Genomic DNA, 17,636 nt, shown 5'->3' on the forward strand with positions numbered 1-17,636 from the left:
TAAAATTTTTGCTAAACCAAGCATTTTTGGTAAAAAAAAAAATTTTTTTTTACATATGCAAAAGTCGTGAAACACCTGTGGGGTATTAAGGTTCACTTAACCCCTTGTTACGTTCCCCGAGGGGTCTAGTTTCCAAAATGGTATGCCATGTCGTTTTTTTTTGCTGTCTTGGCACCATAGGGGCTTCCTAAATGCGACATGCCCCCCGAGCAAAATTTGCTCTCAAAAAGCCAAATATGACTCCTTCTCTTCTGAGCATTGTAGTTCGCCCGTAATGCACTTCAGGTCAACTTATGGGGTACCTCCATACTCAGAAGAGATGGGGTTACAAATTTTGGGGGGTATTTTCTGCTATTAACCCTTGCAAAAATGTGAAATTTGGGGGGAAACACACATTTTAGTGAAAAATTATTATTATTTTTTTTACATATGCAAAAGTCATGAAACACCTGTGGGGTATTAAGGCTCACTTAATTCCTTGTTACGTTTCTCAAGGGGTCTAGTTTCCAAAATGGTATGCCATGTTTTTTTTTTTTGCTGTTTTGGCACCATAGGGGCTTCCTAAATGCAACATGCCCCCAAAAAACCATTTCAGAAAAACGTACTCTCCAAAATCCCCTTGTCGCTCCTTCGCTTCTGAGCCCTCTACTGCGCCCGCCGAACAATTTACATAGACATATGAGGTATGTGCTTACTCGAGAGAAATTGGGCTACAAATTCAAGTATAAATTTTATCCTTTTACCCCTTGTAAAAATTCAAAAATTGGGTCTACAAGAACATGCAAGTGTAAAAAATGAAGATTTTGAATTTTCTCCTTCACTTTGCTGCTTTTCCTGTGAAACACCTAAAGGGTTAAAACACTTACTGAATGTCATTTTGAATACTTTGGGGGGTGCAGTTTTTGTAATGGGGTCATTTATGGGGTATTTCTAATATGAAGACCCTTCAAATCCACTTCAAACCTGAACTGGTCCATGAAAAATAGCGAGTTTGAAAATTTTGTGAAAAATTGTAAAATTGCTGCTGAACTTTGAAGCCCTCTGGTGTCTTCCAAAAGTAAACACTTGTCAATTTTATGATGCAAACATAAAGTAGACATATTGTATATGTGAACCAAAAAAAAAAATATTTGGAATATCCATTTTCCTTACAAGCAGAGAGCTTCAAAGTTAGAAAAATGCAAAATTTTCAATTTTTTCATCAAATTTTGGGATTTTTCACCAAGAAAGGATGCAAGTTACCACAAAAATTTACCACTATGTTAAAGTAGAATATGTCACGAAAAAACAATCTCGGAATCAGATTGATAAGTAAAAGCATTCCAGAGTTATTAATGTTTAAAGTGACAGTGGTCAGATGTGCAAAAAAGGGCTGCGTCCTAGAGGTGAAAATGGGCTGTGTCCTTAAGGGGTTAAAAAGAGGCATCCCCAATGGCCAATATTATTGTACCTGAAGAAACTGCTCCTCTAAATCCACTTTTAAAATTGAAGCTCAAAAATTGAGATTGCGTTTTAAAGATAGGGGCTATCCTGATAGGATTCTAAGACGTGCCTATCAAAGCGCACAACAAAAGGATAGAGCTGACCTCCTACAACCAAGGGTACGGGACGATAACACCACTACTCTACCACAAATTATCACCACGTTTGATGCAGCAGCAGACCATGTAAGACGGATCATTAATCAATATTGGCCTATTTTAAAATCTGATCCACTAGTGGGTCAGTTGATTGAAGATAGGGCTATCATAACCTATAGAAAGGCTTAGAACCTCAACGATCTTTTAGTCCACAGTCACTTTTCACTTAAAGCCTGTGAGTACATAAAAGTGTCCAAGGCATTCAGTAGGTATACTGGCAACCGTGATTTTAAGAATTACAATTATGCCAATTGGAAGACAGTAGGGGTGGTTTAGTTGGCATCTTGCCCCTGCCCAAAAGGATATGTGGGCAAGACTCATAGGCAGTTTAGATGCCGCATCTTCGAACACGTGGGGGACATAAAAATCAGAAGGGACAAAACCCTTTCTAATCACATGCACCATTATCATGCCACTTCCCCCCTAAATGTCTCTTTTCAGCCATTGAGACATTAAAAATGGATAGCAGAGGAGGAAACTTTGATCAAAGACTCTTCCAAATGGAGGCCAGATGGATATACCCTCTTTGGACGGTAGCCCCTCTTGGCCTTAATGATGCGCTTTCGTTCACATTATTCATTTGACCTATTTTCATCTTTGCCCCCTTTCTTATTTAGTACTTTCTCTTTCTTAGAGTACAGTTATATCTTACAATGATGCCTTTATCTTTATCGTAGATTATCAATTTGGGATGCTTCCATATTTTTTATAATTTTGAACCATCTCTAGTGCTGTCTGAGTTGGTGGTTGTCAAGCCAAACATCCTTTTTGCATACACAATCTTTAGGTGTCTAGGTCATTTATGTTATCACCATCCAGCCAGCAGTGTTCTAATTATGGTTACCTTGCCTCTAGCTTACTATGTCTATCTCACCTGTTTGCTGGTCAACTGCTTGGCTGCCTGTTTATCCCATGTGACCACTCTTACATCTGGTCAGTGAGTCGGTCCATTCTATTTTATTCAAACCATTTTGAGAGCATAATTTACATAACATCTTGGGACATGTTCTTTATGTGTATTGACAGAGGGTTATTATCCCTTTATTGTATTACAGTTTGTAACATCCACTTTACAAACAAGAATTATTTTCTGGCCCGGTTTTCTTCTTGTTTTGCCCTCTATCTTCGGGTAAGTGGCTTTTGGACTGGAGGTGATTTATAGGCTGGTATCCTGGAGGATATATTTTTTCTTTATCATGTACATATGCATCTTTGCAGGCAACTGTCCTTGAATATTTGGTCCCTATCCTGGATCATTTAGCTGTCAGCCTGATTGTAACCCATGGAATGAGTATTGGTCGCTGTATATGTGTAACAATTTACCATGATTGGTAAGCAATTTATTCTTTGTTGTTTTTTGCCACATCACTCAAGTACTCATCAGTTCATTTGTGTGACATTGGCTTGTATTTATCTTTCAACAGTGGGCATGAACATATTTCAGGAGTCCAATTGAGACAATATTTGCCTATATATTTATGCATTTATTTATGAAATTATGTAAATGACCGTATTGTGTTCCTTACCTCTGTCTGTCAGTGACATATCTATACATCATACTGACTGTGGTCTGTATCTAGAAAGACTGACACTCACTAACTTATTGATGCTGCACTAATACCATTGAAATCATTACCCTTTATGTGCTTCTACTATCTGTGTTTTGTATTTTTTGTCTTCTGTATTCCACTGTTGTCTCCTCTCGCTCCCTGATGATCCCTTATAATCAATGGGTGAAACGCGTTGGCAAGAGAGGTCCGCTAACTGATTTTATGTATGCATTGTCATTTGCTCCCTAACCCTATCCGGCAGTTTCCTCTCTAGATAGGAAGGGTCTCTAGTGTAGACACTCACCTGTACCCTTTTTCCCTATCCCAGCCCTATCCCATATTGATTTATAATCAAGTAAAATTAAGTCCTAATATATCTAGAGCCTAATTGGTGATTTTCTTTGGTTATATACTTAAAGGGGTACTCCACCCCTAGACATCTTATCCCCTATCCAAAGGATAGGGGATAAGATGTCAGATCGCCGTGGTCCCGCTACTGAGGACCCCCGGGATTGCCGCTGCGGCATCCCGCTATCATTACTGCACAGAGCGTGTTCGCTCTGTGCGTAATGACAGGCGATACAGGGGACGGAGCAGCGTGCCGCCCTGGCCCGCAAGTCTATGGCAGTGGTGCGATGATCGCCACGCCCCCTCCCATAGACTCGTATTGAGGGGGGCGGGCCGTGATGTCACGAGCGGCGTAGCCATGACTTAACGATTCTCCGGCCCCTGTATTGCCCGTCATTACGTGTAGAGCAAACTCGCTCTGTGCAGTAATGAGAGCGGGGTGCCGCAGCGGCAATCCCGGGACTACGGTGATCTGACATCTTATCCCCGATCCTTTGGATACGGGATAAGATGTCTAGGGGCGGAGTACCCCTTTAAGTTGTCTCACCAAGGGACATTCTTATCAAACTGGCTTGGGGTGCCAGGTATCGTTTACCCACATTGTGTGTCTTATGAAGCATGAGGAGACCATATAGTGGCTATATGACACAGCATGGAGGTGTTGGCAGCATGAGGAGACCATATAGTGGCTGAATGACACAGCATGGAGGTGTTGGCAGCATGAGGAGACCAGATAGTGGCTGAATGACACAGCCTGGAGGTGGCTGAAGCATGAGGAGACCAGATAGTGGCTGAATGGCAAAGCCTGGAGGAGGCTGAGTAGATACTAGGGCTTCACAATCCCTAAGATTAACCCCTTAAAGACGGAGCCCATTTTCACCTCTAGGACGAAGCCCTTTTTTGCAAATCTGACCACTGTCACTTTAAACATTAATAACTCTGGAATGCTTTCTGTTATCAATCTGATTCTGAGATTGTTTTTTCGTGACATATTCTACTTTAACTTAGTGGTAAAATTTTGTGGTAACTTGCATCCTTTCTTGGTGAAAAATTCCAAAATTTGATGAAAAAATTAAAAAATTTTCATTTTTCTAACTTTGAAGCTCTCTGCTTGTAAGGAAAATGGATATTCCAAATTTTTTTTTTTTGGATTCACATATACAATATGTCTACTTTATATTTCCATCATAAAATTGACGAGTTTTTACTTTTGGAAGACACCAGAGGGCTTCAAAGTTCAGCAGCAATTTTCCAATTTTTCACAAAATTTTCAAACTCGCAATTTTTCAGGGACCAGTTCAGGTTTGAAGTGGATTTGAAGGGTCTTCATATTAGAAATACCCCATAAATGACCCCATTATAAAAACTGCACCCCCCAAAGTATTCAAAATGACATTCAGTAATTGTTTTAACCCTTTAGGTGTTTCACAGGAATATCAGCAAAGTGAAGGAGAAAATTCAAAATCTTCATTTTTTACACTCGCATGTTCTTGTAGACCCAATTTTTGAATTTTTACAAGGGGTAAAAGGAGAAAATGTATACCTATATTTGTAGCCCAATTTCTCTCGAGTAAGCACATACCTCATATGTCTATGTAAAGTGTTCGGCGGGCGCAGTAGAGGGCTCAGAAGCGAAGGAGCGACAAGGGGATTTTAGAGAGTACGTTTTTCTGAAATGGTTTTTGGGGGGCATGTCACCTTTAGGAAGCCCCTATGGTGCCAGAACAGCAAAAAAAAAACACATGGCATACCATTTTGGAAACTAGACCCCTTGAGGAACGTAACAAGGGATAAAGTTAGCCTTAATACCCCACAGGTGTTTCACGACTTTTGCATATGTAAAAAAAAAAAAAAAAATTTCACTAAAATGTGGGTTTCCCCCCAAATTTCACATTTTTGCAAGGGTTAATAGCAGAAAAGACCCCCCAAAATTTGTAACCCCATCTCTTCTGAGTATGGAGGTACCCCATAAGTGGACCTGAAGTGCACTACGGGCGAACTACAATGCTCAGAAGGGAAGGCGTCATATTTGGCTTTTTGAGAGCAAATTTTGCTCGGGGGGCATGTCGCATTTAGGAAGCCCCTATGGTGCCAGAACAGCAAAATAACCCCCACATGGCATACCATTTTGGAAACTAGACCCCTCACTAGTCCCAGAATGTAATGAGGGGTACAGTGAGCATTTACCCCCCACTGGTGTCTGACAGATCTTTGGAACAGTGGGCTGTGCAAAATTTTTCATTTTCACGGACCACTGTTCCAAAGATCCGTCAGACACCTGTGGGGTGTAAATTCTCACTGCACCCCTTATTACATTCCGTGAGGGGTGTAGTTTCCGAAATGGGGTCACATGTGGGTGTGGTTTTTTTTTTTTGCGTTTGTCAGAACTGCTGTAACAATCAGCCACCTCTGTGCAAATCACCTCAAATGTACATGGGGCACTCTCCCTTCTGGGCCTTGTTGTGCGCCCCCAGAGCACTTTGCGCCCACATATGGGGTATCTCCGTACTCGGGAGAAATTGTGTTACAAATTTTGGGGGGCGTTTTTCCCTTTTACCTCTTGTGAAAATGAAAAGTATAGGGCAACACCAGCATGTTAGTGTAAATTTTTTTATTTTTTTACACTAACATGCTGGTGTAGACCCCAACTGTTCCTTTTCATAAGGGGTAAAAGGAGAAAAAGCCCCCCAAAATTTGTTAGGCAATTTCTCCCGAGTACGGCGATACCCCATATGTGACCCTATTCTGTTGCCTTGAAATACGACAGGGCTCCAAAGTGAGAGCGCCATGTGCATTTGAGGCCTGAATTAGGGACTTGCATAGGGGTGGACATAGGGGTATTCTACGCCAGTGATTCCCAAACAGGGCGCCTCCAGCTGTTGCTAAACTCCCAGCATGCTTGGACAGTCAATTGCTGTCCAGAAATGCTGGGAGTTTTTGTTTTGCAACAGCTGGAGGCTCCATCTTAGAAACACTGCCGTACAATACGTTTTTAATTTTTATTGGAGAAGGGGGGTGGGGGGTGGGGGGGCAGTGTACGTGTGTATATGTAGTGTTTTACTCTTTATTTTATGTTAGTGTAGTGTAGTGTTTTTAGGTTACATTCACACTGGCGGCAGATTACACTGAGTCTCCCGCTAGGAGTTTGAGCTGCGGCAAATTTGCAGCGGGGAACTCACTGTAATCTGCCGCCAGTGTGAATGTAGCCTGTACATTCACACGGGAGGGGGGTCAAAACTACAACTCCCAGCATGCACTGACAGACCATGCATGCTGGGAGTTGTAGTTTTGCAACAGCTGGAGGCACACTGGCTGGAAAACCTTGAGTTAGGTTCTATGACCTAACTCAGTATTTTCCAACCAGTGTGCCTCCAGCTGTTGCAAAACTGCAACTCCCAGCATGTACTGATTGCGGAAGGGCATGCTGGGAGATGTAGTTATGCAATGGCTGGAGGCACGCAAGTACAACTCCCAGCATGCCAAGACAGCCTTATGCTGTTCCTGAATGCTTGGAGTTGTAGTTTTGCAATATTTAGAGGGGTTCAGGTTGTAGATCACTAAGTGGTCTCAAACTGTAGCCCTCCAGATGTTGCAAAACTACAACTCTCAGCATGCCCAGCCAGCAAACTGCTGTCTGGGCATGCTGAGAGTTGTAGTTTTGCAACATCTGGAGGGCTACAGTTTGAGACCACTTAGTGATCTACAACCTGAACCCCTCTAAATATTGCAAAACTACAAGTCCCAGCATGCCCACACAGCAAACAGCTGTCTGGGCATGCTGGGAGTTGTAGTTTTGCAACATCTGGAGGGCCACGGTTTAGAGACCACTGTAAACTGTGGCCCTCCGGATGTTGCTAGGCAACAACTCACCTAGCAGGACCCGGAAGCCGCCGCCGCACGTGGGGGATCCCCGCATGGAGGATCGCGATCCGGGATCCAGGTAGGGACCTTCGGCGCCGACCCTCCCTGGACGGTTCCCCCGTTTTGCCCGGACACCGATAGGTGGGCAAAGCGGGGGAACCGAACTTTAACCCCCCCTCCCCCGGTCTGCTATCGGTCGGTCGCTCGGCCGACCAATAGCAGGGATAGGAGGGGTGGCAACCCTGCCACCAAACTCCTATCCCTTTAGGGGGATCTAGGGTGTCTCGGACACCTACGATCCCTCTTATTTTCCGGGTCACCGGGTCACCAGTGACCCGTATGACCCGGAATCGTGCAGATCGCAGGTCTGAATTGACCTGCGATTTGCGCGCATCGCGGTCATGGAGGGGTCCCAGGACCCCCCTTGGCGATGTGCCGGGATGCCTGCTGTTAGATAACAGCAGTCATCCCGGTCCGATCACCGCTACCGGTGACGCGGCGCTCCCGGAACCCCGCGACGTACATGTACGTCGCCGCGCGCCAAGTGACACTTCGCGGCGCCGTACATGTACGTCGCTCGTCGTCAAGGGGTTAAAAGATGAATTTTAAAATTTCAATTGAACATTTATGGTAGCTAGCTTTTAGGCCCAGGCCCAGCAGCATCAGTAAACCATATATTGGCTGAATGACACAGCCTGGAGTTGGCAGAAGAATGAGGAGACCATTGATATTTAAGAGTTTGAAATATAAATTTAAGATTTTGAAACTGAAATTGAGGATTTTGAAATGTAAATTTTAACTCCCAAGATTTAGCGTCCCGGCCACGGCATGTGAGTACAAAGGACCAAATATAACAAGGAGTCACATGGCAGCACAATGACAGAGCCTGGAGGTGGCATCAGTATTAGGAGACCATATAGCATCTGAATGACTGCCTGGAGTTTGCGGCAGCATAGAGAGACCATATAGTGTCTGAATGGCACAGCCAGGAGGTGGCTAAAGCATGAGCAGGGGCGGATCCAGAGTCGAGTCTCGGGAGGGGCACTATTAGAGTATTTTGTGTTGGCGGACAGAAAATAAGATGTTGCTTACGGAACTTACAATATTATTAAATGTATCATACAGTCCTAACCTTGTTTAAGACTTTTTGGCCATGCCCACATGTCAGAATAATAATCAAATATACCAACTGCCACAGAATGGGAAAGCGCTAAAGAAGTTTTTACCATTTAAAACTACAGCTTCCAGTATGACCTAAGTAGTGGTAAGGGGATGCTGGGAGTTGTTGTTTCACCCATCATTACTGCAGAACTTACAAGTGACTCCAGCTCTTATGGGACACACACAGGAGGACACAGAATGATATCAGTGACTACAGGTGACGTCTTCTCTATAGTCTTTCCTTATCTAATTCAGATGTACATACCACCGGGACTTGTTCCAGCTAAATCTTCTCTCTGCAGAACTTGACGCCAAATAGCTCCTCACTATGTCAGCGGATTCTGATCCTCTATATGAAAACAATAATTATTATAAACCTGCCAGACACTGTATTATTCAAATATAATACTGGCACATACCTTCTAAATATAATTCTGACACACTGTATCCCCTGAATAAACAACACACTGTACCCTCTGAATATAATACCACAACATATCGTACCCTCTGAATATAATACTATCATACACTGCACCCTCTGAATATAATACTATCATACACTGCGCCCTCTGAATATAATACTACCACACACTGTGCCCTCTGAATATAACACTACCACACACTGTGCCCTCTGAATATAATACTACCACACTGTGCCCTCTGAATATAATACTACCACACTGTGCCCTCTGAATTTAATACTACCAAACACTGCACTCTCTGAAAATAATACTACCACACACTGTGCCCTCTAAATTTAATACTACCACACACTGCACTCTCTGAATATAACTTGCTGTGCAGTGCACCCTCTGAATAAAATACCCAAATGTATTGTTGCCCATAAAAAACATACCACCCCAGAAATTCCTCATAATCTACAATATACTTCTGAAATGCAGAACACTCTGTGCCTTCACATATAGTAATAATGCCCCATCTTGTGCCCCTACATATAATAATTATGACCCGTCCTGTTCCCCCCACATAATAATGCCCTGTGCTCCTAACATATATTGCCCCCTGTGCTGTGCCCTTCACATATAATTCCCCCGTTCTTTGCCCCTCACATATAATGCCCCCATCATGCATCCCTCACATATAATGCCCCCTGTGCTGTTCCCCTCACATATAATGCCCCCCGTGCTGTGCCCCTCACATATAATGCTCCTGTTATATGCCCCACACATATAATGCCCCGTGCTGTGCCCTTCACATATAATGCCCCCGTTCTTTGCCCCTCACATATAATGCCCCGATCATGCACCCCTCACATATAATGCCCCTATCATGCACCCCTCACATATAATGCCCCGTGCTGTGCCCTTCACATATAATGCCCCCGTTCTTTGCCCCTCACATATAATGCCCCCATCATGCGCCCCTGACATATAATGCCCCCTGTCCTGTCTCCTCAGGGGGCATTATATCTGAGGGGCACAGCACATGGGGCATTATATGTTTGGGGCACATGACAGTAGCATTATATGTGAGGGGCACAGCACAGGGGGCATTATATGTGAGGGGCGCATGATATATGAGGGGCACTATATATGAGGGGCGCATGATGGGGGCATTATATATGAGGGGCGCATGATGGGGGCATTATATATGAGGGGCGCATGATGGGGGCATTATATGTGAGGGGCACAGCACAGGGGGCATTATATGTGTGGGGCACAGCACAGGGGGAATTATATGTGAGGGGCGCATGATGGCGCATTATATATGAGGGGCACAGGATGGGGGCATTATATATGAGGGGCGCATGATGGGGGCATTATATGTGTGGGGCACAGCACAGGGGGCATTATATGTGTGGGACACAGCACAGGGGGAATTATATCATATAATGCCCCCTGTGCTGTGCCCCATACATATAATGCCCCCTGTGCTGTGCCCCACACATATAATGCCCCCATCATGCGCCCCTCATATATAATGCCCCCATCTTGTGCCCCTCATATATAATGCACCATCAAGCGCCCCTCACATATAATTCCCCCTGTGCTGTGCCCCACACATGTAATGCCCCCTGTGCTGTGCCCCTCACATATAATGCCCCCTGTGCTGTGCCCCACACATATAATACCCCCTGTGCTGTGCCCCCCACACATATAATTTATATGTGTGGGCACAGCACAGGGGGCATTATATGTGAGGGCCACAGCACAGGGGGCCCCCCTGTCATGTGCTCTTCACATATAGTGCCCCCAGTGCTTTGCCCTGCAGCCCCTCACATTAAAAATTCCCTTTTCTCCCCCCCCCCCTAAGTTTTTAAATCCCTCTCCCCTCCTCCTGTACGATATAGTGCCCTTAACAGTGGCACATATTCTGTCCGCCAAATCCCCTGGGCCCTGAGCATACTCTTAGTACTTACTGTATGCTGGCCGCGGGGACGGGATTTCCGGGCGCCGGCGCGATGATGTGACGTCATCGCGCCGGCCTGCAGTGGATTACGACCCCGCAGCTCACACGCTGTGTACTCACAGCGTGTGACAGCCAAGGTTAGTGAATGGTGGAGCGGAAGCTTACAGCTTCGGCTCCACCATTCTAGGGGGCGGGGGGGCAGTAATCTCGGGGGGGGGGGGGGGGGGGGGGCAATTTCCCCGTTGCCCCCCCCCCCTGGATCTGCCACTGAGCGTGAGTACACACTAAGGCTTCACAATCCCCAAGATTAAAAGATGAATTTTGAAATCTCAATTGAAGATATATGGTAGCTAGTGCTATCATAACATTTTTTAGGCCCAGGCCCAGCAGCATCAGTAAACCATATATTGGCTGAATGACACAGCCTGGAGGTGGCTGAATTATGAGGAGACCCTATAGTGGCTGAATGGCACAGCCTAGAGGTGGCTGAAGCATGAGGAGATCATATAGTGGCTGAATGGCACAGCCTGGAGTATTTTAGTAAAGCACCAGCCAGTGATTACTTTTGCCTGGACTTTCACCGTATCTAGACCCTTGACAGATTAACAGATTTACAATAGTACACTGCTTAGATGTAGGTATGCACTTATGAGGGCATTGAAAAAGCACTACAGTACGCTTAATAAACGTATTGGAGTAAAACACCAGCTGGTGATTACTTTTGGCTGTCCTTTCACAGTATGTAGGCCCTTGACAGATTAACAGGTACAAAATAGTACACTACTTAGATGTAGGTATGTGGTATGCACTTATGAGGGCAGAAAAATGTGCTACGGTATGCTTAATAAACATATTGGAGTAAAACACCAGCCAGTAATTACTTTTGCCTGGACTTTCACCGTATCTAGGCCCTTGACAGATTAACAGATTTACAATAGTACACTGCTTAGATGTAGGTATGCACTTATGAGGGCATTGAAAAAGCACTACAGTACGCTTAATAAACGTATTGGAGTAAAACACCAGCCGGTGATTACTTTTGGCTGTCCTTTCACGGTATGTATGCCCTTGACAGATTAACAGGTACAAAATAGTACACCACTTAGATGTAGGTATGTACTTATGAGGGCAGAGAAATGCGCTACAGGACCATAAAAAAAAATTTGCCCACAGCACCAGCAGTACACAACAATGCTAGAGCATACAGTCACTGGCCCAGATTTATCAAACTGTGTGAAAGAAAAAGTGGAGTGATTTCCCCACAGCAACCAATCACAGCTCAGCTTTCATTTTACCACAGCTCATTAGCTGGAAATTCCTCCACTTCCTCTTTCACACAGTTTGATAAATCTGGGCCACTGTGTACTAAACCCAAAATCAAAAAGACTCTCTCTCAAATACTATTAGGAATGGACTGCTGGGTTTGGATTATACTGTCTACAGACTAGTATAACCAGACCAGTTGTTGTGGAACAAAGACACAGATTTGCCCTAAAAAAGTATTTCTCCCTCTCGCTGCGTAATAATTTCTGTGCAAAAACACTGTGCTCTGTGTCCTACAGAAGGCTGAGGTGACTAAGAGGTGAAACGCTGCTCCAACAAGCTTTTCTGTGTAACACACTGCGATTTCCGTCCTCTCTCGGCAGTGGTAATGCATTAACCCCATAAGGACCCAGGGTTTTTCCATTTTTGCATTTTCGTATCTTCCTCCTTACCTTTAAAAAATCACAACTCTTAAAATTTTGCACCTAAAAATACATATGATGGCTTATTTTTTGCGCCACCAATTCTACTTTGTAATGACGTCAGTCATTTTACTCAAAAATCTACCGCGAAACGGAAAAAAAAATCATTGTGGGACAAAACTGAAAAAAGAAATACGCCATTTTGTAACTTTTGTGGGCTTCCATTTCTACACAGTACATTTTTCGGTAAAAATGACACCTTATCTTTATTCTGTAGGTCCATACGATTAAAATGATACCTTACTTATGTAGGTTTGATTTTGTCGTACTTCTGGAAAAAAAATCATAACTACATGCAGGAAAATGTATACGTTTTAAATTGTCATCTTCTGACCCCTATAACTTTTTTATTTTTCCACGTATGGGGCGGTATGAGGGCTCATTATTTTGCGTCGTGACCTGAAGTTTTTAGCGGTACCATTTTGCATTGATAGGACTTATTGATCACTTTTTATTCATTTTTTCATGATATAAAAAGTGACCAAAAATGCTATTTTGGACTTTGGAATTTCTTTGCATGTACGCCGTGCGGTTTGATTAACTATATATTTTTATAATTCAGACATTTCCGCACACGGCGATACCACATGTTTATTTTTAGTTACACTGTTTGTTTTTTTTTTATGGGAAAACGGGGGTAATTCAAAATTAGGGAAGGTGTTAAATGATCTTTATTCACTTTTTTTGCTGTGTTATAGTTCCCATAGGGAGCTATAACACTGCACACATTGATCTTTTACATTGCTCAGTGGTTTCTAATAAGAAACCACTGATCAATGATGCTGCCACTTGACTGCTCATGCCTGGATCTCAGGCACTGAGCAGTCATTTGGAGATCGGAAAGGATGGAGGCAGGTAGGGACCCTCCGGCTGTCATGCAAGCTGTTCGGGATGCCGCGATTTTGCCGCGGCGATCCCGAACAGCTCCCTGAGCTTACCGGCTTGGTTTTACCTTCACTTTAAACGCAGCATTCAACGTTGAAGGCCGCGTCTAAAGAGTTAATAGCGCGCGGCACCGCAATCAGTGCCGCACGCCGTGGCCCTACGTTATAGAACAGGAGCAGACTCATGACGTACCGGTACGTCATGGGTCCTTAAGAGTTTAAATGACGAGCCGCAAAATGGCTGCCAAATATGTAGGGCTGTGACATCACGGGGTGACTGGCTACTGATAGGCTGCATCCTGCATGTGATTCGGGGTCATTTCGCCAACTTCCCTACCCGCCTTGCCGCCTTCCCAGCGTTCCTTGCCGCATGTACTGACACGTGGATCCGCCATTTTAGGTGCCTTGGATAAAATTGCCGGGATATTCACATTAGATGTGAATCAAATATTTTATGAAATTCGTTACTAATTCGGGTTCATCAGCTTCAATTCGCTCATCTCTACTCATTACATTATGAGGGAATAGACTGAACTGCTAGGGGTATGTTCAGATGGACCCAAACAGCATAATTTTTGATTCAGAAACTGTGCTGATTTTCAGCACAAGCCCCTCCAGATCAATTGCACACTGGGCTTGAAATTCACCTAACAAACCCCACTGACTCTAATAGGGGCACTAAAATGGGCACTGTCATTAAAACTAATTTTTGCTATTAACATAGAATGTGTCGGCAGATAAGAACCATTTGGCCCATCTAGTCAATCTGAATCCTATCAATAGTCCCTGGCCCTATCTTATATGAAGGATAGCCTTATGCCTATCCCCTGCATGCTTAAACTCCTTCACTGTATTTGCAGCGACCACTTCTGCAGGAAGGCTATTCCATGCATCCACTACTCTCTCAATAAAGGGATACTTCCTGATATTACTGCATTAACCTTTGCCCCTCTAATTTAAAATTATTTCTTCTTGTGGTAGTTTTTCTTCTTTTAAATATCTTATCTATCATATCCCCTCTGTCTCTTCTTTCTTCCAAGCTATACATGTTAAGGTCCTTTAACCTTTCCTGGTAAGTTTTATCCTGAAATCCATGTACTAGTTTAGTAGTAGTTTAATAGAGTATCTATATCCTTTTGGAGATACGGCCTCCAGTACTGCACACAAAACTCCAAGTGAGGTCTCACCAGTGTTCTGTATAGCAGCATGAGCACTTCTCTCTTTCTACTGCTTATACCTCTCCCTATACATTCAAGCATTCTGCTAGTGTTTCCTGCTGCTCTATTACATTGTCTTCCTACCTTACTCCTAAGTCCCTTTCCTCAGATACTGAGGTCAGGACTATGTCAAATATTCTATATTCTGCCCGAAGGTTTTTATGCCCCAGGTGCATTATCTTGCATTTATGCACATTAAATTTCAGTTGCCAGAGTTCTGACCATTCTTCTAGTTTGCCTAAATCCTTTTCCATCCCTCCAGGAATATCAAACCTGTTACAGATCTTTGTGTCATCAGGAAAAAGACACCTTACCATCGAGACCTTCTGTAATATCACTAATAAAGATATAAAAAAAAATTGGTCCCAGCACAGATCCCTGAGGTACCCCACTGGTGACAAGACCTTGCTCTGAATATTCTCCATTGACTACAACCCTCTGTTGCCTGTCATTCAGCCACTGCCTAATCCACTAAACAATATGGGAGTCCAGGCTCAATGACTGTAGTTTATTGATAAGTCTTCTATGTGGGACAGTGTCAAAAGCCTTACTAAAATCTAGATATGCGATGTCTACTGCCCCTCCGCCATCTATTATTTTAGTCACCCAGTCAAAAAAATCAATAAGATATGTTTGACATGATCTCCCTGAAGTAAACCCATGTTTTTCATCTTGCAATCCATGGGATTTTAGATTTTCCACACTCCTATCCTTTAGTAGGGTTTCCATTAATTTCCCCACTATTGATGTCAGACTATTGATGGGCAGCCGAGGAGGACTTCATAACTTTGTCACCCAGGGATGGTGAAGATACATATTTTGCTGTATATAATGAGCTGTCAAGTGTTATATATGGCAAAATCTAATGATTGGTTCCCTAGAAGTTATAGAGGGTAGCACATATGTTGATGTTATAGTGAGAGTAAGGTTAAAATAACCTGACATATTGGAATACAAATACAGTGCATAGCAGTGAGAAAACAGCTCAATCTGTGGCTCTCTAGCTGTTGAACTACTAAACCCAACTAATGCAATGTTCCCCAAACTGTGGCTTTACTTCTATTTTAAAACTACAACCCTCATCATGTACTAACATCATCCAGCACAATCTAATGCAGCTCTCTCTAACCCATGGCTTTACTGCTATTGCAAAACTGCAACTTATATAACATCTTGACACAGGGTTGGGGAACACTTCTGTAAAGGATACTTATATCTGTGTATGTATACCCATACACATATATAGCCATATAGTAATTTTAAGAGCATTTAAGAGCATTTTAGAATAGATAGAAAACTAGTATTCAAAGAACCTACATTACATAGAAGAGAGTGCATGTATTTCTCAGTAATGTGGAAAGTCTTTGTGTTCTCTTTTTCTTGACCCCATCCTTGTCGTTTTAGTCACCCCATGACCTCCATCCATGTATTACTTGTGTTCTAAGGTGATGTCACAGGCCCCAGAGCCAGCGGGCAGAGACTCTTGTCACCCAGGCTAAGCTCACTTGGGGTGAGATCACCATTCAGGCAGCGTGCAGCCTAGACAGGGATCCAATGTGTACTGGTGTCATAGAGGAGGCTCCTAGAGCAATTTGTTTCGGCGAAGTAGACGCTGTGAATGGAGGTTTTACAGGGAACATGTGTTCATGCTCTTGTGTTCTTTTAAACCATAGACGATGGTAAACAAGCTAGTAAACCGATGCAACAACAAACTAACAGCATGCGTTGTATCTGCACTGTGTGCGCCCAAGGAACACCTGGCTCTTATTACTTTAATGATTTAAACAGAATACACACGGAAACGGAAAAGCGATGTTAGACCAGCCAAACGCTGCAGAAATTTTCCACCCTATATCTTGATGTAAAATGGTCACAAATACACAGCAAAATCTGTGTGTCTTTCATGTGGATTCAACATCTGCTTAAAGGGGTACTCCATTGGGATAAGATGTTTTCAGCGGAGTACCCCTTTAAAGGATAATGGTGAAATCCGTGGTAAAAATCTGTGGCAGGTCCACAGAATTGTATTCCAATGGTCAAATTTGCAGTATTTCTCCCGCATGTGAATTTAGCCCCAAAACAAGAGATTGCTTATTACAATCCAGTTTCAACTTTGTGAGATTTTAATTTTATAGGAAATCCCCAAGCTGTTGGCAAGACATAAAAAATGGGGGGCTCCTAATGTTACTTCCATGTCAGGTAATGGACTCCTAATGTTACTTCCCCTTGTCACGACAAGTAGCACTTCCTGTTTTCAGAACAACTCTGATTGGCCGATAGTGGTCATATACTAGTTAAGTGTCTGGCTCATTGCTCTGTCACTGGTACCGTATGGACCTACCACTTCCTTTTACAACGCTGTGTGCTATTGGGGGGTTATCGATCTTCATACCAGCTGAATGGTTTAGGAACATTTACATAGGTTTGTGAGGTTAGATTTCCATAGGTTGTTTATCCAGCTCAGCCTACTACACTGCAGTCTTGATCCAGAGGAAGGCAAAACCTCCATAAAAGGTTAAAAGCCAATAATATTTTCCAAGCCTATCATAGGAATAAATTCTTTAACAATCTTTCTTGAGAATCTACGAACTATAATCTGTAAGGTAGATGTTGATCTTTTTCTTGACTAAAGGGGTACTTCACTGTACAACAACTTATACCCTATCCAAAGAACTGGGCAATAAGTGTCTGATCAACGTTCCCCACCCTCGGAGAAGTGCACTTGCTGAAGAGAAGTGACGGCACCCTGTATTGGCCAGTCATTGGCTTAGCAGGCCATAACTTTTCTTCAACTCCAATGGTGAGGCCCGGAGTACACTGGCGAGAAGCTATGGACTCAGGATGAAGTGGTGAGAGCTGG

The sequence above is a fragment of the Hyla sarda genome, chromosome 12, assembly GCF_029499605.1.
Source record: "Hyla sarda isolate aHylSar1 chromosome 12, aHylSar1.hap1, whole genome shotgun sequence".
Lineage (NCBI taxonomy): Eukaryota > Metazoa > Chordata > Amphibia > Anura > Hylidae > Hyla > Hyla sarda.